The sequence below is a fragment of the Lagenorhynchus albirostris genome, chromosome 11, assembly GCF_949774975.1.
Source record: "Lagenorhynchus albirostris chromosome 11, mLagAlb1.1, whole genome shotgun sequence".
NCBI classification, from domain to species: Eukaryota; Metazoa; Chordata; class Mammalia; order Artiodactyla; family Delphinidae; genus Lagenorhynchus; species Lagenorhynchus albirostris.
The window spans coordinates 43,226,980-43,253,477 of NC_083105.1; positions in this window are offsets into that span (position 1 = coordinate 43,226,980).

Here is a 26,498-nt window from a genome sequence, read left to right on the forward strand (position 1 = left end):
TTCTAGACTCCTTTCAGAAACAACTAGTTCACATTCTACATATAAATGATGTCATATGGTATTTGTCTTTCTCTGTCTGACTTACTTCACTTAGTATGATAATCTCTAGGTCCATCCATGTCACTGCAAATGGCATTATTTCATTCTTTTTTATGGCTGAGTAGTATTCCATTGTATATATGCACCACATCTTCTTTATCCATTCATCTGTTGATGGATACTTAAGTTGCTTCCACATCTTGGCTATTGTAAATAATGCTACTATGAACCTTGGGGTGCATGTATCTTTTTGAATTAGAGTTCCTCCAGATATATGCCCAGAGGGGAATTGTTGGATCATATGCTCACTCTATTTTTAGTTTTTTAAGGAAAATCCGTACTGTCTTCCATAGTGGCTGCACAAAACAGAAACAGACTCACAGACATAGAAAACAAACTTATGGTTACCAAAGGGCAAAGGGGGTGGGGAGGGATAAATTATGAGTTTGAGATAAGCAGATACAAGCTACTATATAAAAATAGACAACAGGGTCCTACTGTATAGCATGTGGAGCTATATTCAATATCTGTAATAAACCATAATAAAAAAGAATATGAAAAATTATATATATATATAAAAAAAACTGAATCACTTTGTCATATGCCAGAAACCAACACAACATTGTAAATCAACCATACCTCAACAAAAAATTTAAAAAAATTTTTTAAATGCCCCCAAACAAAAGACAACAAATGTTGGTAAAGACATAGAGAAATTGGAAACCTGGTACACTGTTTGTGGGAATGTAAAATGGTGCAGCCACTGTGGAATACAGTATAGAGGTTCCTCAAAAAAATGAAAAATAAAACTACCACATGATCCAGCAATCCCACTCCTGGGTATTTATCCAAAAGAATTGGCATCAATATCTCAAAGAAATATCTGCACTGTCATATTTATTGCAGCATTATTCACAATAGTTAAGATATAGAAACAAGCTAAATGTCCACTGACCGATGAATGGATAAAGAAACTGTGGTAGACACATACAATGTAATATTCTTCAGCTTTATATTTATTTACAGTAGTTCCTTGTTGGTTATCTATTTTAAATATAGCAGTATGTACATGTCAATTCCAAACTCCCAGTCTATCCCTCCCTGCTACCCCTCCCCTTGGTAACCATAAGTTCATTCTCTAAGTCTGTGAGTCTGTTTCTGTTTAATAAATAAATTCATTCTGTATTTTTTTTCAGATTCCACATATACGTGATATCATATGATATTTGTCTTTCTCTGTGTGACTTACTTCACTTAGTATGATAATCTCCAGGTCCATCCATGTTGCTGCAAATGGCATTATTTCATTCTTTTTAATGGCTGAGTAATATTCCATTGTATATATGTACCACATCTTTATCCATTCATCTGTCAATGGACATTTAGGTTGTTTCCATGCCTTGGTTATTATAAACAGTGTTGCAATGAACATTGGGGTCATGTATCCTTCTGAACCACATTTTTCTCTGGATATATGCCCAGGAGTGGGATTGCTGGATCATATGGTAGTTCCGTTTTTAGTTTTTTAAAGCAGGGGTCACCAACCCCTAGGCCATAGACCGGTACCGGTCCACAGCCTGTTAAGAACCAGGCTGCACAGCAGGAGGTGAGCAGTGGGCGAGCGAGAGAAGCTTCATTACCCACTTCCCATCACTCCCCATCACTCACATTACCACCTGAACCATCCCTCCTCCCCCCGGTCTGTGAAAAAATTGTCTTCCAAGAAACCAGTCCCTGGTGCCAATAAGGTTGGGGACCACTGTTTTAAAGAACCTCCATACTGTTCTCCGTAGTGGCTGGGTGAATTTGCATTCCCACCAACAGTGCAAGAGGATTCCCTTTTCTCCACACCCTCTGCAACATTTATTGTTTGTAGATTTTTTGATGATGGCCATTCTGACTGGTGTGAGGTGATACCTCATTGCAGTTTTTTGATTTGCATTTCTCTAATAATTAGTGATGTTGAGCATCTTTTCACGTCCCTCTTGGCCTTCTGTATGTCTTCTTTGGAGAAATGTCTATTTAGGTCTTCTGCCCATTTTTTTGATTGGGTTGTTTGTTTTTTGGATATTGAGACACATGAGCTGTTTGTAATTTTTGGAGACTAATCCCTCGTCAGTCTCATCGTTTGTGAATATTTTCTCCCATTCTGTGGGTTGTCTTCTCATTTTGTTTGTGGTTTCCTTTGCTGTGCAAAAGCTTTTGAGTTTCATTATGTTCCATTTGTTTTTATTCCCATCACTCTGGGAGAAGGATCAAAAAAGACATTGCTGCGCTTTATGTCAAAGAGGGTTCTGCCTATGTTTTCCTCTAAGAGTTTTGTAGTATCTGGTCTTACATTTAGGTCTTTAATCCATTTTGAGTTTCATTTTTGTGTATGGTGTTAGAATGTTCTAGTTTCATTTCTTTTACATGTAGCTATCCAGTTTTCCCAGCACCATTTATTGAAGAAGCTGTCTTTTCTCTGTTGTATAGTCTTGCCCCCTTGGTCATGGATCAATTGATCATAGGCGAGTGGGTTTATTTCTGGGCTTTCTATCTTGTTCCATTGATCTATATTTCTGCTTTTGTGACAGCACCATACTGTTTTGATGACTGTAGCTTTGTAGTATAGTCTGAAATCAGGGAGCCTGATTTCTCCAGCTCAGTTTTTCTTTCTCAAGATTGCTTTGGCTATTTGAGGTCTTTTGTGTGTCCATATAAATTTTAAGATTTTTTGATCTAGTTATGTGAAAAATGCCATTGGTAATTTGATAGGGATTGTGTTGAATCTGTAGATTGCCTTGGGTAGTATAGTCACTTTAGCAATATTGATTCTTCCAATCCAAGTACATGGTATATCTTTCCATCTGTTTGTGTAGTCTTTGATTTCTTTCATCAGCGTCTTATAGTTTTCAGAGTACAGGTCTTTTGTCTCTTTGGGTAGGTTTATTCCTAGGTATTTTATTCTTTTTGATGTGGTGGTAAATGGGATTGTTTCTTTAATTTCTATTTCTGGTATTTTGTTGTTAGTGTATAGAAATGCAACAGATTTCTGTGTATTAACTTTGTATCCTGCAACTTTACCAAATTCATTGATTAGCTCTAGTAGTTTCCTGGTAGCATCTTTAGGATTTTCTATGTATAGTATCATGTCATCTGCAAATAGTGAGAGTTTTACTTCTTCTTTTCCAATTTGGATTCCTTTTATTTCTTTTTCTTCTCTGATTGCCATGGCTAGGACTTCCATAACTATGTTGAATAAAAGTGGAGAGAGTTGACATCCTTGTCTTGTTCCTAAACTTAGAGGAAATGCTTTCAGCATTTCACCATAGATTATGATGTTAGCTGTAGGTTTGTCATATATGGCCTTTATTATGTTGAGGTATGTACCCTCTATGCCCACTTTCTAGAGAGTATTTTTTAATCAGAAATAGGTGTTGAATTTTGTCAAAAGCTTTTTCTGCATCAATTGAGATAATCATATGGTTTTTATTCTTCAATTTGTTGATGTGGTGTACACACTGATTGATTTGCCAATATTGAAAAATCCTTGCACCCCTGTGATAAATCCCACTTGATCATGGTGTATGATTCTTTTAGTGTATTGTTGGATTCAGATTGCTAGTATTTTTGTTGAGGATTTTTGTGTCTATGTTCATCAGTGATATTGGCCTGTAATTTTCTTTTTTTGGTGATATCATTGTCTGGTTTTGGTATCAGGGTGATGGTGGCCTCATAGAATGAGGTTGGGAGTATTCCTTCCTCTGCAATTTTTTGGAATAGTTTGAGAAGAATAGGTGTTAACTCTTCTCTAAGTGTTTGATAGAATTCACCTGTGAAGCCATCTGGTCCTGGACTTCTGTTTGTTGGGAGTTTTTTTTAAATCACAGTTTCAGTTTCAATGCTTGTGATTGGTCTGTTCATATTTTCTGTTTCTTCCTGGTTCAGTGTTGGGAGAGTGTACCTTTCTAAGAATTTGTCCATTTCTTCCAGGTTATCCATTTTATTGGCATATAGTAGTCTCTGATGATCCTTTGTATTTCTGTGATGTCTGTTGTAACTTCTCCTTTTTCATTTCTAATTTTATTGATTTGAGCCCTCTCCATCTTTTTCTTGATGAGTCTCAATAAAGATTTATCAATTTTGTTTATCTTGTCAAAGAACCAGCAAAGAGGAAATCAAAAAATACCTAGAGACAAATGCAAGTGAAAGTACAATGATCCAAAACCTATGGAATGCAGCAAAGGCATTTCTAAGAGGTAAGTCTTAGAAAGTCAATACGGTCTTACTCAGGAAACAAGAAAAATCACAAATAAGCAACTTAACCTTACACTTAAAGCAACTAAACAAAGAAGAACAAACAAAACCCAAAGTTAGCAGAAGGAAAGAAATTGTAAATATCAGAGCAGAAATAAATGGCATAGAGACCAAGAAAACAATAGAAAAAATCAATGAAAATATTCTTCAGCTTTAAAAAAGAAGGAAATTCTACCATTTGTGACAACACGGATGGACTTGGAAGACGTTACTCTAACGTGAAATAACAGTCATAGAAAGATAATACTTCATGATTTCACTTATATGAAGTACATAAAATAATCAAGCTCATAGAAATAGAGAGTAGACGGGTGGTTGTCAGGGGTTGGATGTAGGGGGCAGTAGGGACTTGTTGTTCAGTGGGTCTGAAATCACAGTTATACAAGATGAATAAGTTCAAAAGATTTGCTATAAAACTGTGCCTATAATTAATACAATGTTGTGCATTCTAACACTCAAGAGGGTAGACATCATATTAGGTGTTATTAATCTTTTGGAGGTACCAGATGTATTTATTACCTTGATTTTGGTGATGATATAACAGGTGTATGCATATGTCCAAACTCATGAAAATGGATACATTAAATATATGCAGTTTTTGTATATTTGCTACACCTCAAAAAAGCTGGGGAAAAAAAGGTGTAGATTAATTCATTGTTTAGGACTGACATTTGTTTTTGAATTCTCAATTTTAGTAGCTCTGGTAGTATTTGAATAGTTTATCTAAAAGTGAGTGAACAACAGGAATGAGGGGACAGTGAAAGGCACATTTTTCACTTATGAAAACTAACGATGATGGACTCAGCTGAAGTAAGTCTCTTTGGACTCAACAGAAAACTACTAGGTACAGTTGACCTGGTTTCTAAAAATTCGGATTCAAATAGAAAACACTTTGATTATGTGCAATTCTATTTGTATTTTAGACTCAGGGTCATATTTCTGTAATTGTAACCCAGCCATTTCAAGGCTCTTAGCAATTCCTTCTACATTAATCATCTTGTTTCTGGCATAACAACAATTTTTTAGTTAAATAAGAGGATGATTTTTCATATAAATTATTTTAGATAATTACTAGGCAGGAACTATGTTTAAATTTCATATAGTGTTCATTAGCCAGTGTATTGTGAATGTTTCATAGAATTAGAGGGAACACATGTCTAGTAATGGAAAGAATTCCCTTATAATATTCCTAACGTTATCATCTGATTTCTGCTTGACAGTGTCCATGTTTAATCTCTTTTTTCTATTAAATAAATAATTTTATTATGTAACTTAAGTTTTAAAATATCAGTTAAAAGGATTACATTATTACTAATTGTCAATAGGAGCATTCATTCTAATTGACAGATACTACAAATAAAACCCCTCAAAATTATTAGTCCATTTTCATTGCTTAGCATTTCATTTGTTAAATAGTAGACTCCTGTATTTCAATATCTCAATGACAGCTAAATTTTCTATATACCCCATATAGAATTAGACTAATTAAAAAAAAATACCACAGAAAGGTAGCAAGTCACAGCCTATGTAAGAAAATTTAATAATATAAATTTTCTTTTAATATTCTTTTTACTTTACCTAAAATTTTCTATTTTCTGCTTCATGCTGATGTGATTTTTGTGGTTGTGGAAGCTATGTACACACACTAAAAATATTCTTGAAATATAAGAATTACATTGTTTTAATGGCTCTTTCATGGTTTGGAAATAAATGATACACATTATTCCTAAAGTCCACATCTCATAATTAAATTTTCAATAATAAATAAATTGTGAAATGAGTTTTATGATACAAAATGTATATATTAAATTTATACGATAACTGGAATTTCATCAGAAAGTTACTTTTCTTTTAGGCAAATGTCTTTAGTTACAAATTATGCAAACCATAGGAATCCACACTATTAAATTTGAAAATAAAAAGCAAGGAAGCAATTCAGACTTGTTTATGCATGATCAAATTGTCTGTTTATAAAAATGAATTTATGCTGGAGGAAGAATATTACAGTTTTTCAATATCAATCCAGTGGATATCATAGAGCTTTAACTTGTACCTATGAAACTATGCACCTTATCATCGAGAAATATATCCATTTCTGCAAAGTCATACAGTGTCTAGATTAATGTTATTCATGTCTTTTTTTTTTTTTTTGCTGTACGCGGGTCTCTAACTGTTGTGGCCCCTCCCGTTGTGGAGCACAGGCTCCGGACGCGCAGGCTCAGCGGCCATGGCTCACGGGCCTAGCCGCTCCGTGGCATGTGGGATCTTCCTGGACTGGGGCACAAACCCGTGTCCCCTGCATCGGCAGGCAGACTCTCAACCACTGCGCCACCAGGGAAGCCCAATGTTATTCATGTCTTATTGCCATTTACCAAAAGTAAAAAGCCTTAGGAGTTTGACCAATTAATTATTGAGTTCTTACTATGTGTGAAGTACCACAATAATAAGTCCTGTAGAAAATAGAATAAAATAAATATGTAGGCTCTCTATTCTTTAACTGTAGATACTAAAGTGTAAAAAAATACTTGGACTCATTTATACCTAAAATCACTGTAATGTAAGAAGACTGTAATAAAAAAGAAAAGAACTGTGCATAAGCCAACACAATGTATTAGACCCAAATAATTATTAGTATTTGAGTATTTTCAGAAGCTCCTTCTCTCGTGCCCTTATTCAATGATGCTATATTTGCTGGGTTCTCAATGTCCTCAAATAAACCCATCCATTACTACTCCATACTCCCTAGAAATGGAGCATGAAGGATTCTATTTCTGTTATGATACTGGCATTGACAAAATAAAATTTTACTTTCCCTTTTTCTCCATCCTCAGATCACACTTATGATACCCAAACTACACACATTAACCACAACTAACTCTAATTTAGGGAAGGGAAAGTGGGCAATTTACAATCTAGTTTATACCAGGAACTGTGTTAGGCAATTTACTTGTTTTATCTCATTTAATTGTCAAAACACCCCAGTCATATATATTTATTACAGATGACAAAAATGGATCAGGGAAGGAGACGTGAATTGCTTAGTAGATTTGTTACAAAGATACTAAGTTAGTAATGGGTAGAACCATCAATTATGTACACTATTTCATTCCCTTGTCATATTAGTACAGTGAGTAGTACATAGTAGGTTCTTAATTTTTAAAAGAAGTTTAAAAATATTCATTAAGTCAGGAATCCATACTAATAGTGAAACAGGCAGAATGGAGGGAAAAGTTGCAGGAAATAAGGTATGGCAGTTTTAACAACGCACTTTGAACAACTTCTCCATTGAGAGGGGTGGTCTATATCACCTCCATTGAATATAAGTGAGCCCTATGACTTCTTTGACCAACAGACTAGAGCAGAAGTCTCACCAGTTTCTAGATTCAGGCTTTAATAATCTGCTATGTTTTACTTCTTGTCCCTTGAAATGATCTCTTTAGGGGAAAATGGACACCACATTAGAAGTCCAATTACCTGGGCTTCCCTGGTGGCGCAGTGGTTAAGAATCCACCTGCCAATGCAGGGGACACGGGTTCAAGCCCTGGTCTGGGAAGATCCCACATGCTGCGGAGCAACTAAGTCCATGCGCAACAACTACCGAGCTGGTGCTCTGTTGAGCCTGCGAGCCACAACTACTGAACCTGAGTGCCACAACTACTGAAGCCCATGCCCCTAGAGCCAGTGCTCCACAACAAGAGAAGCTGCTGCAATGAGAAGCCACGCACCGCAACAAAGAGTAGCCCCTGCTCTCTGCAACTAGAGAAAAACCCGTGTGCCCCAACGCAGCCGAAAATAAAATAAATAATAAAAATAAATTTAAAAAAAAAAGAAGTCCAATTACCTGAGACCATCTTGGTGAGGAATTCCAAAATGGTCATGTGGAGAGGATATACAAAAAGAAAGCAATACTGGTTATTTGCCAGTTGTTCTGCCGCCTAAGTCCAGATACCAGTAATGAGCGTGAGGTAGTCATCCTGGACTTCCCAGACCCAGAACATACCACGTGGGAAAGAACTGAAGTCCAAGACATGTGGCTCTCTCAGCCATATCCTGACATTTGTGCTACCTAGATGAAACCTAGATACCATGGTACAGAAACAGGCCATACTGACTGTACCCTGCCCAAATTCTTGTTCCCCAGAATTGGGAGCCAGAACATAGAGTTCAAGGGATAGGCTTGGGCAAGACTGACTGTGTCTCCCTACCCTCACAGACATAGGGACATTGTCAGTGTAAAACAGGAAAAATGGAAAAGAAAGACTATCCTATTCCCTTTCTTCTCTCTTTAGAGAAGGGAGGGAAAGTTGAGGGAGTAATATATGTATTTTTTAACTTGTGACAACCATTATCCAAAAGTGTTTGGCTTGTGTTGGATTATGAGTCTTCCCTTCTTAGATGAGAATTTCTATATGCAGACTTAATAATCACCCCAGCAGAGTCTGTCCACAATAGCTAAACATTCTCTAGTCTCTTTTCAAACATCTCCTTCTTCAGTGTCATGGTTGTGCCTGTGTGACCCATAGTGGCAACCTCAGTTCCTGGTGCCCTTTGTCTCTAGCGTTTCAGGATAAAGCAATTTGTGGAGGCTAAACAAAGCATGAAAATGGAAAATCTGTCCAGGAGTTTGGGAGGCAGCATGGTATAGGTGATTTGGAGCTAGGCAGACTTGAGTTCAAATGCCAATAATGTGACCTCTGGACAATTCTCTGATGTCACTGTTTCCATCTGCAGAGAAAGGATACACTAAATCATGGAGGTACTGTTGGGATTAGGTAAAATGGCCAATGAAAAGCACCCAGCGTATAACACAGTAGTTGCTCAATGTCAATCCATTTCCCTTCTCTTACCCTTTGAGGCTAAATAAACAAGCATCAGGAGTGAGCCTGTCTCTGTCTACTTAAGTGAGAAACTCAATGTTTCATTTGTTATGACAACTTCAAAGCATCTGTGGAAAATATGTGGTCACTGGACCATGATAATTGATATTTTTATGCAGATTGGCCAGATGAACTGCAGAGCCATTTTCCGAGGTGATGCCTAGCAGTTTTGACCAGTGAGCAGGAACTCAATATAAACATGTGGTTCATACATACAAATGTCAGTGTGTGCACCAAGATATTACCAAGAGATATGTTTCCTCTCCTTTTACAAATAAGATTGAACACATATAATCTCCCTTAATCTAAGTTATGTGATCTTGTCCCACATCTTTATTGTTTTAAGCTTACTTTTTTTCTCCCTTTCCTTAAAATGTATTCTCAGTAAGGTAATTTAAATGATTTGGGGATCTTAAAATACATTTCTGTAGATTATAATGAAGGCTGATAACTTCTGTTAGAGTTAGACCTATTTGGCTTCAAGGGACTGACACTCACGTTACTTTAAATATTGGAAAGTTATTTCAACGATCAGTCAGGAGGCAGGGAATTTAGGAAACGTGAGGGAGATTGAAGTGAGAGGGTCGTATGGAGACTAAAACTAGACCCAAAGCTGAGACCTTCTTTCTTTTCTTCTGCCTTTGGCTCAGCAGTTACTTTTTCTGACACTGCTTCTCTTTTGCCTCACCCTCAACTTGGTATCTACACAGAGATTTTACCAACATCCATTGTGTATTTTCTTACAATCTCAGATTACTTATGTCTTCTATTCTCTCTCTTGGCCTTTCTCTGGGCAGCTTTTCAAACTGCCAACTGTTTTACTTTTTAAAGAGCAGTGACAAGATTGACGTCTCATTGTTATTGTAGAGGCCACCCTGCCAGGCCAGGGCAGAGGCCACAGTGGAGTCCAGAAAATGGGTGCACTTGGGCCACAGCTGTAGCTTTGACAAATGGATTGGGGTGGTTTCTCTTAAAAGACCCTGTCGTTGTAACAAGCACCACAATTGGCATGTTTAACACAATTTGAGATTTTTAGGGATATTCTTATCTACTTATTAATCAGACTTTTAATTAGCTTCTCATTTGTTATGATTCTTCTAGCCATTATGTACACCAAGAAAACTTTCCTTACCCATTCATGCCAAGATTAATTTTTCCTAGGTGCTGTCACAGCACATGTCAGGTGGCCTTGTAATTGCCTGGGTGTCCCCTCCTTTGGGATATAAATTAATTTAGAACAGAGAGTATGTTATATTTATTACTAAACTCCTATTGTATGTCTACCATATGGAAAGTAATATATACATATATGAATAATATATATAATTATATAATATATATATATAACCTTGAATGTGTACAGAGGATAAAACGTATTTGATTTGTCCATATCCATGAAGTAACTATTTAGAAAACACATCGATTTGCTATGTAATTTCATATGTTTAAAAACTTCAACTCATTATCTGCCACAAAGGGTAAGAAGCAGTATTAATTAAACACTATCATTAGGGCACACACCCCTTATGAATCTATACTGAATGACTTTAATGTAAATGGCTGTTTTAAATGATTATTTAAAGGTAATTGATTTTCTGCAAACCTCTCCTGTATACTTTTAGATGTTCAGAACATTTTCTCTATTATTTAAAAATGTGGAGCTTTTTATTATTCGCTGGTTCTGTCATTTCTTCTAGCTAAATATTTGACAGAAAAATGTTTCCTCAAGTTGGCATATTTTTCCCAGTTCAAAAATGTTCCAGTGACATTTTAGGCTAATTTTATTTTTACCAGTCAAAAAATTGTCCTTTTCACTGAGAAGGTTTTATTGCCAAGGAAGATTAACAGGTGGTGTCAAGAATAAGAAAACATGTCAGACTTTTGTACTTTTTCTGTCAATGGGTCATTCATTTATTCAGTCATTCACAAGGTTAGTTCATTCTTTTAGAAGCAGTAGAGTCCTAGTTTACATTTTTCATATATTTAAATGATCTAATTACTGAGAGAACAGCCAGATAATATAAAACTCAGCCTGGTGTAATGGCAAATGTGGAAGCAAAACATGACAGTTCTTTCTTTAAAACTGTCTAGGGTTCCTGATATGAATACCCAAGATGCACTGGAGCTATTTATGAAAAATCAGAAGTTTCTCCTGCTGCCAAAGGCAGATATTTGTTGCTTTACTCTACTCGGGTATTGCCATTTGTGGGGAACTCTCTGCTATGGCTGTAATCTTCAACCTGATTAGAATATTCATGAAAGGGAACTCTGCTATTCAAAGTGCAGAAAATAAAGAAATAAGATCTGCCAGAAAACATAAATAACACTTTTATTTCTGTCTAAATTCTTAAGAATAATATATTTCCCTGTAGAAGCTGTTGGAAAACAATATCTTATTTGACATTACACTAAATGTTCTTGTCAGGCTGATAATCATGTCATAGAGCCTGTTTTCCCCAAAGGGAAGGGCCTGAATTCTAATTCTTCCACAGAAGCCTAGCCAGGCTCTGACATCCCTGAGCCTGGATGGCTTGGGGGCAGGAAGAGGTAGCTAAGCCCATAGAAGAAGCCTAGACTTTACCTTCTTTAGGTGTGTCATTTTCTTGCTTTCATACTCCTTCCTCTAATATCTTTCCATCATAGTATTAGTAATTATCACATCATCACATACACTTTGAAAATATTTAAAAAGAACCTGTTGGGAGAATGTTCCCAGAAGGAGAGGTTGATTCCTCTGCTTCTTTCTAAGCTTTGTTGTATTTCTTCCATTAAATTCTCAGGAGCTATGACCAGGGACTTTTATGAAAATCCAATAGCCTACAGTCTGTTTCTTATGCATGTTGAGGACATGCTAAGAATGGCTATATTGTCTCCTTATAATCCTAACCTTTGTTCTGAGGTCAGTTCTACTTTGAGTCATATTTCCAGTAAATGAAGAACTCCAGGAAGCTATTCCTTGGAAAATCAAGTCTTCTAAAAGTAATAGTAGACATATTAATTAAAAGGTTAATGGAATAATAATATAATGATAACATCTTTTATGTACATACTAAGTGCTGGCAAATACTGTTCTAAGTGCTTTCTAAGCAATAACTCATTTTTAGATGAAGAAAATAAGGTACAGAACAGTTAAATAACTTGTCTAAATACGGACGAGAAGTAGCTGAGTCAAGTGAGGCACTTTACTCTCGTGAAAAATGTAATAATGCCTACAAACCCAATAATCTACATTAATAATATTTAAAGCAATGAATTAAAAATCAAAAAATAAATCCATGATAAGCAAAATATCCAAATTTAAAATAAAGACAGGTTGTGTTTGTCTTATGACCCAGTGTGATTGTACAGATTGTACAACCAGAGCAGGTGTTTCCAATCAATTCCCTGAGTGTGCGTGGTTGTCATGTCCTCTTGCTGGGCACGTTCATGAAGGTTGACAGTGGTGTTCAAATGGATTTGGTAATTCAGAGATATATCTCTATGTATCTATCGTCTATCTATACACATACACACATACACACGTGTATATATATATATAAACTCATATATACAGTATATCTATAAGACCTATGTGTGTGTATACATATAAAAGCTGTATTAACTTTCTCTGCTTGGTTCAAAATAGGGAGGAATATTTAGATACATGTACATAGAGACATTTTCATTTTTGTCTGACTCCAGCATGGCTTGGCAGGCCCTGTGCCTAAGACTCTACAGCCAGTATCTGGCAGAGCCAGGATTTAAACCCAGGTGGTCTGGCATCAGAGTGCTCATTTTAATCTACAGACTGTCTCTCTACTGATAAGAAATGTGCAGAGTTGGCATAAAAACACAGATTTTATTCCAGGGTCTCTTAATCTTCAAGTCAAGAAACTGAGGCCTTGGCTGATATTTACAGACTATTGATTATTCAGAATTTTTCGCTGATGTTTGTTACTTGCATATCCTTTGTTGAAACGTGGCCGCTTGCATAGTTTTCCTTCTTTCCTTGGACTAGTGTATCTCCCCAAATTCAATTTCAATTTCGTTAATGAAAAGTTTGTATGAAGAACAAGAAATATATAATTTTAAATATTAAAAGTGCAATTATCATCTGAACTTTTAAAATATTTAACTCTTGAAATCAATAATATGCAACCTGAAATAATGTAATAATCATACTACTATATTGATAGCAATTTCTCAAAGAAACACACCTCTGTGTAATATATGAAATGTACTGTTGGGTGCTCATTTTAAGGAATGTTTTAAACAAAATAAATATTGGATAATAATTTATATCAGCTGTGTGTGAATATCACATGAAATTATTACCATATTTTCTTTACATTGATGTGATCTTTCATAGTCTCATCTCTAAAATGAAGAGTAATTGGAAAATCTGTTTCTTCTAAAATCGTTATACAATTTGGAATTATTTCTACTCATGGCAGTGCTTCCTTTTCCTCTTCTTTCTTTACTTTAATTAGTGAAGGTTTACTGTATTAATGTTTTCAGTGGTTCATAGATATGTTCCATTGTTAGCATAGTTGAAAAGTAAATACTGCTTCAGCCGAAAGAGTTCATGCAAGTGAGGATTTTTTTTTTTCTTTTCTAATTTTCACTGTGTTTTTCAGTAAGTCTTTACCAGGAACTTCACATTTGTACAAAATTGAACACATATATATGTGAAATATTTAATTTTCATTTTCTATTGATTGGATTGAACATTTGATAGTCTATATACTCCCCAAATTTTATTCTGAATTGTGGGATTCTGAGACTTTTTCTTTCTTTTGGCACCTTATTTTAAACTGAGAACATTTTTACGTTAATATAAGAGTGATGGGGTGGGGATGGATTTCTCTCTTAGGCAATTCTCTTTACTAATCTGGAAAGTAATTAGTTTGGAGAGCTGAGAGACGGGCATAGTTATTATCAAAACAGTACTGGTATGTGAATTTGGGTTGGGCTTTAACTTAGGGTCATTCTCACCTGCAGAGTACTTCAGGGAAGTTTCATCTCCCTCCACTTAATTCGTTGAGAGCTACACTTGCATTTTTGTGAATAACAACTTTATACACTAACAACAAAAAAAAGCAAGAATATCACAACCTCTCTTTCTGGATGGTAAGAAAATTTCCCCTATCTCTTTAACTAGGTTGTTTTTAGGTTCATATAAATAACTTGTGAGAAGAATCAGTATTTGTAATTAATGAACCTTATTTATGCAAGGGGCATACAGGCCACTTTTTTCAAATTGACATTTGCAAATCACTCTTCCTGATAAATCTGTCCATAGTTCTGGTTGTAGTAGACTGTTGAGTTTGTACAGAATTGATGCTATTACTCTGGAATATTCAGTCTTTCCTTTTCTTCTCATTTTTCCACATTTACTTGCATTGCTTCACTCTCTGGCAAAGTACCAAGCTATTTTCAGACCTTTCAGTCTCCTTTGTTGCATCCCTTCTTATCCTTTCCTTTGGACAGAATGAAAACTTTCCAAAATAAGCTTATGAACCAAGGTTTTGCCAGGTGCTGCGTAATCAGCTGACCTATTTCAGATGCAGTCATTTTTTCTCTCCACATTTCCTGCACTCACATGTGGATATTTTCATACAGAGATATCTGTATGCAGTGCCCAAGCAGTTATTTTCATTTCCTGATTTATAGAAGGCACATACATATTTATGGATGTCATTTAGTCTCTTCATTTTTCAACTTCTCTAGGGCTATGTTTCCTTTAGGTTAGCTTCTTGTTATTTTTCTGAATGTGGTCCATGATTCTTTCACACCTCTGTGATTTTATTTGTACCAGTTTCTTCTCCTAAACACGAGATTCTTTTGGCATGCCTACTACAATGTTCATTAATCCTTTCCCAATCTATTCATCACTAAATTCAGATGCTTCTGAGATGTTTACCAGGAGACTCGTCCTTTTCCTTCTCTGGACTCTCTGGCACGTTGTTGGCATTTTCTATATTCAGTAGTACATAAATATTCTCTCTCTACATGGCCTCTCTCTTTACAGGATATCACCTAAGGAAAGCTAACCATGTCATCTCTGTATCCCTTAGAGTACGAAACACAGCTTTCATTTCATGATACAACTAGTCCATATCAGAAATAAAGATGAAGATTTTATAAACTGTTAACCAAATGTCAAAGAAGACTGAACCTTTAGGCATTGTAATTCACAGGGTCAGTGAAGACAATTTCTTCCTAAATCCGAGGCTTGAAACCTGGCTGCCTTTGTGTAGCACACATCTAATGGGAGGTTCTGAAAATTGAAAAGAGACTCTTCCATTTTCTAGTCATGTTTCAAATAGTTCTTTTTGAGAGGCGCATGTATTCTATTTTAGAGAATGTATAGGACATTGTGTTTGCCAAATTTACACAAATTCTGTTTTTTACAGTATCATTGAATAAACACAAAGATTTCTAAGGGCTAAAGAACAGGATAGGTATATTACCTGTTCTTACTCTATATATTAAATTTGGTTTCTATTTTTAAAATATTCACTTTATATCTGGGCCTTCTTTTGCAAACAGAGTACTAACATTGTGAATAAGCCCCCATCTTGAATGCTTAACAGTGAGAAAAATGTCTGACTCGCCTACTTGCATTCCACTGAGTGGTAACATTTCACCAAAATTGCTTAGAAAGATTTTTGCACAAAGTACTCAAAGAGAATTTTTAGATAGTTATAGTAGGTCAAGACTGAGGATTAAACTGCACAGCTTCAAAGAATCTATTAAAACCATGCAAAACTTTATGAATAATATGATTAATTCATAAAACCAATATTACCTGTGGAATGGCCAATGAATATAGCTGAGTAGGCACAACCTAAGAAAAAACTTAAATTTAAAAAATTACAATAAAAAGTGTGAGCATCTGTTGATGAAAAGCTAGGCATGTAGGATATCTTTAAGCTGAGTTCACCCATATGGAAAATACATATATTGAATTTAAACAGTGTATAGTATCCCTGGAGTACAGGAGGCAAATGGAGTATGATGAGTTCGTTTATTCAGCTAAGCGCCAGGTGCTGTTCTAGGCACAGGGAATATCGCTGTGAAATTTTCTCTCTTTTACTTCATGGATCTCTAGTGATTCTTTCATATGTGGTTTATTGATGCTATTGCTAGTCATGCGTTCCAGCATGAAGAGAGATAAATGCATAACACTGCAAAGAAATGAAATATGAGATACATCTGAAAAGAAAAAAGGACTTAATTTTCAAACAGTAATGTGGTATTCAAGAAACTTTCTATAAACAATACAGTGTTCCTGGACAAGTATAATTGGGCTGTGATTAAAAGTGTTCATTTGTACTTTTCTTTATTCCCTTGAGTCATGAAGTCTCTTTATGCTCAGATACCCAAGTAATAGATCATTAATTGTAACCACCCATGTTTGTTCCTTTTCAATGCAATTCTATTTTAAGCATGAAAGAGAATCAAATGGCACATTACCAAAGGGTAAAAATTAGTGCAGATGAAGGATTTTAGGACAGTGTGAAAAGCTACTTTGCATCATCAAGATTTCTGCTAAATATTTAGAGATAGAGATGGGGGTGGAAACATTTCACCATTTTTCTCAATGAATATAGCGTCACCTCTACATCATGTTAGGGACATGCTTTTAATCAGAAAGAACTCTTTACAAGGTGGAAAGAATATTTACTTAGGTTATTGAGTAGATTTGAGTTTGTATAAACATCAAGAAACATGGCAATCCAGCTCTCAACTTTTGTCAATTGATGGGAATCTGATAAAATACCGCTGGGAAGTGTCTCTAGTGAACATGGCTTAGAGACCACATAAACAGCATCTTAGGAGTTTCAGCATCTTCAAATATCTCCATTTGACACAGCTCCCCTCTGCATAAGGAATTCAGATTTAGTCCCAGACCAGCAAGTTTAGAACCTAAATTAGACATAACACAATCAGGGCTATATATATACTCTGTAGAAAGGTGAATAATGGGATAGAGGATGAACTCTTGAGATTCAGTGAAGCACTGAATCAATATCAGTAGACTGCCAGGAAAAAGAAAATCTTTAGGATGTTTTCTCCTTAATTACATGGGGAAATCTGACTGTTTTATAGATCTGTGACTTGTAAATGGCAGTAACCTCACATTCTGTTTCTTTTTATTCTCACACTTAGTGAAGTACTCTAATTCCTCTGCATACAAATACATGTTGTTGACCAATTATTAGGGAAAAGCATAAAATCAGAAGACATGAGTTTTTTTGCTATAGATCTAGAATATTAAAAGCTGAAATAGACATGAGGTTGAGAGAGACATTATGGTTATAACCAGTAAAATCAGCCTGAATTAAAAAAAATTTGCCATTCAACAGCCTGGGGACCAGATTCTCAAAATATTTCTCCTAAATATTTATAAAACCAAGGCTTCATTGCATAATATATCTATGTTCACTTGCAATTAAACACATGCACAGTAGGACAAATGGCACAGCCATCCCCATCTCTACCAGTAGTACCAAGTAACGTGGTTGTGGAAGATGTGATAGTTATTTTTTAAGACAAAAATTTCAAAGAAATTTGGGAACGTATTTCAAATTTCCATACATTTTTCTTGCTAATCTGATAGTGAATAAAAATATCTAAATTAATCTGATTCATTTTTGTTTTAAAACCATATAGCTCTGTGAAATAATTATTCATTCATATATTCAAAATAGAAAAAATACATAATGCTTGGAAAAATACTTTTTGAGAATATACTTAGGATTTTTTAAAAAAAGGAATATGGGACTTCCTGGTGGCACAGTTGTTAAGAGTCCGCCTACCAATTCAGGGGACATGGGTTTGATCCCTGGTCCAGGAAGATCCCACATGCTGGGGAGCAACTAAGCCCGTGCGCCATAACTAGTGAGCCTGTGCTCCAGAGGCGGCGAGCCACAACTACTGAACCCCGCATGCCCTAGAGCCCGCATGCTGCAACTACTGAGCCCATGCACTGCAATTACTGAAGCCCATGCTCCGTAGCAAGAGAAGCTACCGCAATGAGAAGCCTGCGCACTGCAACTAAGAGTAGCCCCCGCTTGCCACAACTAGAGAAAGCCCATGTGCAGCAACGAAGACCCAACGCAGCCAAAAATTTAAAAAATAAAAAAAATTAAGGAAAGGAATACATGTATACCTTATTGGGAACATATTATTCTCCACTAAGGATTTAACTAAAGACTTTTTATACGAAGTTTTCTGTATTTTAAAATAGCTTTCAAATTTTTTCTTTCAAATATACAAACCAGCCAGCAGTAAACTTAAATCTTAATCTAAGAAAATTGAATCCAGCCAAAAAACCACAAATAGCAATTATTTCAAAACAATGTTAGGTATTTAAAAAGCAGTTGCGCTTTCAAAGTATCTTTGCATATGTAATCTCATTTCATATTCCAGAAACCATATGAGACATTTTAATTTCTGCAAATGAGAAATCTAAGCCCCCTAGAAATCTAAGGCTCACCTTTTTTACATAGTCACTAAGAACTAGAGCCAGAATTTGGATTAAAGTCACCTGATTGGTTATCCAGTGCACTTTGGATGATACCGTATTGCTTTGAATTAGTCATGCAAATATTCAGAAATGAGTAATTTTTATAATTTGGTTAGTCGAGTAATTTTCATTATTTTTATATAAAACTATATATGAATTATAGACTTTTAACAATAGAGAAGCAAAATGAATTTCGTAAAATTCTCCAGTTACATCACACCTCTTAGCAATAAATAACATGTTAACACCTAGGTGAATTTTCTTACAGACTTGGTAACACACTTATACATATATTAAAAAAAACAGGATCAGAATTCACACACCGCTTTATAATCTCCTTATTTTTTCCACTTAGTAATATATCAGGACCTCTTTTCCATATTATCACATATCCCACAGAATCATTTATAGAATATTTCCTGTATGGTTTTTTTCTCATTGTGTTTAGTAATGTCATATTAAAAAGGGATCTTCTCCATCCTGTGGTGAGAAATAGTCTATATGAATAACCCTCTCCATTGCCTAAATAAAAATTAGAAGCACAAAAGCCCTTGAATTTTCACTTCTTGCTGAGTTTTCCGGGAGCTTTAAAATGAACATACTGTTTCGTTGTTTCTCACAGGAGGTAGGAAGAGGTGATCAAGATGGAACATTTCAGAAGGCAAAGTCAGTAACATTTAATGAAGCTCATTCCTCAATCAGATGTGATAAATGGCAGATACATTTGTCTGAATGCTAGCTATTCCACTGATAACTTGTATGGATATTTTCAGGGCAGGGTACATGCACAGAGATTTTGTGAAGAAAAATTAAAATTTCCTAGGTTACCAAGTGAGGGATTCACTAAATATTTGAGTATTTATATAATTAGATGTTGCAATACACCAAATTACAAAAGGAGATCTCAAAAAAGTAAATAATTTGACTTGAAAAGCATTAGAACAGGTAAGATTGATGAGCACTATTTCATATTCATTACACCTTAAAATATTAGTTATTAATATTTATAGATATATTTAGTGTGTTTTTCCATAGCAGAAACCATAGTTTCTAAAAATACATATCATCCTACTTCAAGGATGATCAGAGCCCCAGTTTTTGTGGGACTAAGGGTTTTGCAAGAGGTGGGACTATGAGGGTTACATCAGGGAGTGTTTGGAACAAACCAGATAGTTGGTCACCTTACCTGCTTTGGTCTCACAGTCCTGCCTGTCCACAGGGAAATAACTGTAATATTGTTGGAAGTGTAAACATAAAGGTCTGTAGGAAAATTAAAACTCTAAACTAACAAACTATCAAGATAATAAGACCCACAGGCAAAGGCTGGCTGCTGATCAGTCTAGGAAATAATTTCCTCGAAAGTTTTGTTACCTAGAGTTTCGTGGGGGATCTTAATTGGCCAAGAGATGATAGTCTACTTGGGTCTTAAAGGCACAGTCCTTTATACTTAGCATATGATATTCGTGGCAAATTGAAAACTGTTCAGGGAATCCATTTAATATACATTTTCTGATTTTTGGCATAAAATGCTTCATAATACCCTTTCATTGGTTGGTTTGTTTAATATCTGAAAAACCTGTAGCAATGTTTGCTTTGTCTCTTCTGACTTTGGTCATTTAAACCTTCTCTCACATTCTTACTGTTCACTCCTACCAGAATTATCTCATTTTAATTAGATATTTCAAAATATGAATTTTGTTTATCCTTACCATTGTTTCTTTTTTATTTTATAAGTAAGTGTCATCTCTATGATTTTCTCCCCTCAACATTCTCCAGGTGTATCTGCTATTTTTCTGAATTCTGGCAGCTAAGTTCTTTAATTTCCAAATTTTTTACTTTTTCTAATATGTATATTTTTAATTAATTCCACAATTTTATTGTATATTATTTTTATTAACATTCCATTTAAATTAATTAATTTAAAAATTTGTTACTTTTTTCTTTGCTTTCAGATTGATTGTATATTTTTTACCATTATACCCCACTTCTCCACATATTAATTTAGAAGTATATACTGTTTTTATTCTTTTTTTTTTTTTTTTTTTTTTTTTGCGGTACGCGGGCCTCTCACTGTGTGGCCTCTCCCGTTGCGGAGCACAGGCTCCGGACGCACAGGCTCAGCGGCCATGGCTCACGGGCCCAGCCGCTCTGCGGCATGTGGGATCTTCCCGGACCGGGGCATGAACCTGTGTCCTCTGCATCGGCAGGCGGACTCTCAACCACTGTACCACCAGGGAAGCCCTGTTTTTATTCTTTTAAAGTTTACCCCAGTACTTAGAACATGCATAACTTCCTATACACTCCTGCTCATTCTGATCACATCATTAATATGTTTACACACTCTCAGTTGTGCCTAATATGAATCTAGAACCATTTGCTTGATTTTAAACTTCTGATCTGGCTGACTTTTTCAGTCTTATCTACCACAAATTTCTTTAAATTCTCCATCATTCTAGATTGAACTCTTCACTGTTACTCCCTCTTTGCTCTGTTTTCCACTCTTGGTTCCACCTGTAATATTCTTCTTTAATATTAAAAAAATGTAGTAATCTTATAATCTTCAGTCCCCAGTTAACATAATGTCAATTTCTGATAGGTTCCCCTGGCCTCTTCAATCAAAAACTTAGTTTCCCTTCCTTTCAACTTCTTGGCACTACATATGTAACTCAGTTTCAATCTTAAATTACCTTTATTTCAGTACATATACTGGGTGTGCCAAAAGGTTCGTTCAGTTTTTTTCCGTAAGATGGCTCTAGTAGCACTTCGTTGTCTTTAACTTCATATGAAACAATTTTGTTAGATTGTGTGTGACAGCTGTCATATCAGCGTGCATTTTAAAAAGACATCAAAATTGGTGAATTTTTGTGTAGTCATTTTAATACTGAAGATGGAAGAAAACAACATTTTTGGCATATTATGCTTCATTATTTCAAGAAAGGTAAAAACGCAACTGAAACACACAAAAAGATTTGTGCACTGTATGGAGAAGGTGTGTAACTGATTGAACGTGTCAAAAGTGGTTTGCGAAGTTTTGTTCTGGAGATTTCTTGCTGGACGATGCTCCATGGTCGGGTAGACCAGTTGAAGTTGATAGCAATCAAATCGAAACAATAATTGCAAACAATCAACGTTATACCACGCAGGAGATAGCTGACATACGCAAAGTATCCAAATCAAGCATTGAAAATCATTTGCACCAGCTTGGTTATGTGAATCGCTTTGACATTTGGGTTCCACATAAGTTAAGCGAGAAGAACCTTCTTGAGCACATTTCGGCATGCGATTCTCTACTGAAATGTAATGAAAACATTCTGTTTTTAAAACAAATTGTGATGGGTGATGAAAAGTGGATACTCTACAACAATGTGGAATGGAAGAGATCATGGGGCAAGTGAAATGAACCACCACCAACCACACCAAAGGCTGGTCTTCATCCAAAAAAGGTGATGTGTATATGGTTGGATTGGAGGGGAGACCTCTATTAGGAGCTCCTTCCAGAAAACCAAATGATTAATTCCAACAAGTACTGCTCCCAATTAGACCAACTGAAAGTGGCACTCAGTGAAAAGCGTCCAGAATTAGTCAACAGAAAATGCATAATCTTCCATCAGGATAATGCAAGACCGCATGTTTCTTTGATGACCAGGCAAAACCTTACAGCTTGGCTGGGATGTTCTGATTCATCCGCCGTATTCACCAGACATTTCACCTTTGGATTTCCATTAACTTTGGTCTTTCCAAAATTCTCTTAATGGAAAAAATTTCAATTCCCTGGAAGACTGTAAAAGGCACCTGGAATAGTTCTTTGCTCAAAAAAGATAAAAAGTTTTGGGAAGTTGCCTGAAAAATGGCAGAAGGTAGTGGAACAAAAGGGTGAATATGTTGTTCAATAAAGTTCTTGGTGAAAATGAAAAATGTGTCTTTTATTTTTACTTACAAAACCAAAGGCACTTTTTGGCCCACCCAATATTTCAACTCTCCTAGAGAATACACATGAGTTTAAATGACAACGCTTTTATCATCTTTGCATTTCCTATCATGCTTGGCCAATTGCTTTGTCTGTAAATGGGTGCAATAGAAATGTAGAAGGTTGATTGAACAAATGAATAAATGAATGAATGAACCAGTTGGCATAGGATAATGCCACATTGTCCTAGGCTGATTGGAAATTGGCATCCATTCAGTGAGACTCTCTAAATTGTTTCCACAACAAAGTTGCATGCTTCATAGAGTAGATAGTCAGTGATTGATCCTATTAAATTGGAACAGCACCTGTTTCTCTTTTTAATGTATTTTCGGTGCATATCAAGCATGCTTGATAATGCGGGCTTTAATTGTTCTAAATTGGATTGAGTCTACTGAAATAATAAATGAGGCAATTTTGTCTTCAAAGACAATGGACTTTAATGAGAATATTTCTGTATCTGGCAGTTTGCAGTCATAATTTATTTATATCAGGGCTCATGATTCATCATTACAATTTCTTTCAAATTTTATAAGAAAAATCATCTCTATGAGTACAAGTGTCTTATTCTGGCAGCTGTTCTTCACTAGCTGATATTTTCTGCAAGCTCTAAACTTAACATTAGCAGCTTTCAGCATTTTTCTTTGTTTACATTTGGAATATGTTCACCATATAAAAACAGTCTCATCATAAGAATGCAAGGAAGATATAACCGTAGTTGTAACAGGGCTTGCTAGCAAACTCTAGTCTTCCTTCATCCCAGGTGAGCATGATGGTAGCAGAAATCATCCCTTCCCCATGGTGAGAATCTATAAAAAGAAACTGGATCAAATTATTTTTTCCAAAAGTCTCATTGTACCCCAAGGTTTCTCTAGAAACATTTGCTTTGTGAAGATTTAGCTACTTCCCAAAGGTTCTAAAGCATGATATTTATTTTTTATTGTTTTTTCAAGCAACTGTAATCTCTGGTTGCTGGGGAAGGAATGGGTTGACACTATTACAGCATTATAGTAGTATTTTTAACCAATTTTAATCTCTATTTATTAATTTCATTCTATTTGTGTTCATTTTGTGACAGATCCATCCAGAATCTGTAAAGCAATTCAGAGGCTGGGGAATACCTAGGTAAAGGCCGACTACCTGAAACTTTATAGCTGCTTTCAAAATCACCAGGGGGATAATAAAAGGTCCTGGAATAAAAGCAGGAGGTAGAAGAAGAGGGTGGCTGCTTAATTTGCTGCTTCTTCTTGCAAAAATATTTGGCTAAACTGATGTCCAGTATATGCAGGTCATATTAATTCCTTTATCAGTTTGTTTTGACATTACTGTAATTATTTACACACACACACACACACACTCATTTGTCTCATTTGTATTGAAATTAATTTCTATAAATGTTAAACAGAAAAGTCAGGAACTGATGCTGAGAAGAGGCATTCCAAACCAAAGATTTAGAGGTTGGAGCTTTAACCTCAGATTAAAACAGTCAAACACATAAACATGCAAACATGAGACATGAGGCAATGATGCTTTGCGTGACGTATGTCTATCTGACCACAAACAAGAAATAAATATACCTTATTCCTTGAGATAACTTCCTCATAGATAGACAAACTAGAGTAGTGGGAATAAAACGTACTTTGGAGTTGGACAAAATCACCTGTTGCAGATACGTCACTTACTAGTGTTGACAAATCACTTAACCTCTCTGAACTTCAGCTTCTTATTTTGTTAAATGGAGTTAATTTAATCTATATCATAAGCCAATGAGAGAGTTAGTGGAAATGACATGTAGAAAGTGCGTGGCATATAGAAGGCATTCAGGTAATATTAGTTCCATCTCCTGGTTATAATTGTTTAGTTTCCCATTAGAAAATATAGAACTCAATTGCATTGAGAAATGCTTGAATATAGGCTGGTTTCAGCCCTCAATATGGACTGTCTTGAACTAAATTTTAAGACCCACCACCACTGTACTATAGTCCATCCATACAAGAAGCAATCTGAGCTGTTTCTTGTCTACATCCTTGGTTTTAATGATTCACTGCCTCATCAAAACCTGGCTCCATTATTAACTTTCAACTTCCTGGCCCTGTGTTTAAAGTACAAATTTAGACTGGGTTCTACATTTCAATCTGACAATGGTGTGTTCACTTTTTCACTGGCTCCTTGTTGAGATACACCTATTTCTACTTTCCTCACTGCCAGCCCTTAAGGATCCCTGGATTTCTCCAGGTTAAGATATATTTTTATAATCAGATATGGCAAATTTCAGTACCCTTGGTGGTAGACAGTGACCTCAGCTTCAATTTGAAGAGTATAATTCTCCCATATCTTTAAATTCATCATTAGGGTAAACATAATTGAAAGTCAAGGAATTGATGGACATTGTGAGGGAAATGTCCAGGTAGAACTTTTGAAGACATATGAAATAAAGTGAATGTTCCTGAACATTAATGCATTTTGAGGCCAGTCATTGAGAAAGTAGAGCCTGAGTGGGTCCTAGAAGAAAGGCAAGCATCACCGGTTGTGAATAAGAAGATGAAGGAAGATAGAGTAATTGTGAGCAGATGAAACATCATGATCCTTAGCTTCAAAGTGGAAATGACTATTGCATGTGCTAGGGAGAAGACAACTTGTCTTTGGGTGGCTATCCTACTGAGAGTAGTTCACACAGGTCCTTGATTCTTTAAGATAATAGCCCCCCCTTTTTTTTTAACGTCTTTATTGGGGTATAATTGCTTTACAATGGTGTGTTAGATTCTGCTATATAGCAAAGTGAATCAGCTATATGTATACATATATCCCCATATCCCCTCCCTCTTGCGTCTCCCTCCCACCCTCCCCATCCCATCCTTCTAGGTGGTCACAAAGCACTGAGTTGATCTCCCTGTGCTCTGCGGCTGCTTCCCACTAGATATCTATTTTATATTTGGTAGTATATATAAGTCCATGCCACACTCTCAGTTCGTCCCAGCTTACCCTTCTCCCTCCGCAGGTCCACAAGTCCATTCTCTATGTCTGCGTCTTTATTCCTGCCCTGCCCCTAGGTTCCTCAGAACAATTTTTTTTCTTTTTTTTTTAGTTTCCATATACATGTGTTACCATATGGTATTTGTTTTTTTCTTTCTGACTTCACTCTGTATGACGGATGCTAAGTCCATCCACCTCACTACAAATAACTCAATTTCGTTTCTTTTTATGGCTGACTAATATTCCATTGGATATATGTGCCACATCTTCTTTATCCATTCATCTATTGTTGGACACTTAGGTTGCTTCAATATCCTGGCTATGGTAAATAGTGCTGCAATGGATATTGTGGTACATGACTCTCTGAATTATGGTTTTTCTCAGGGTATATGCCCAGTAGTGGGATTGCTGGGTCATATGGTAGTTCTATTTTTAGTTTTTTAAGGAACCTCCATACTGTTCTCCATAGTGGCTGTATCAATTTACATTCCACCAACAGTGCAAGAGGGTTCCCTTTTCTCCATACCCTCTCCAGCATTTATTGTTTGTAGATTTTTTGATGATGACCATTCTGACTGGTGTGAGGTGATACCTCATTGTAGTTTTGATTTGCATTTCGCTAATGTTTAGTGATGTTGATCATTCTTTCATGTGTTTGTTGGCAATCTGTATATCTTCTTTGGAGAAATGTCTATTTAGGCCTTCTGCCCATTTTTGGATTGGGTTGTTTGTTTTTTGGATATTGAGCTCCATGAGGTGCTTGTATATTTTGGAGATTAATCCTTTGTCAGCTGCTTCCTTTGCAAATACTTTCTTCCATTCTGAGGGTTGT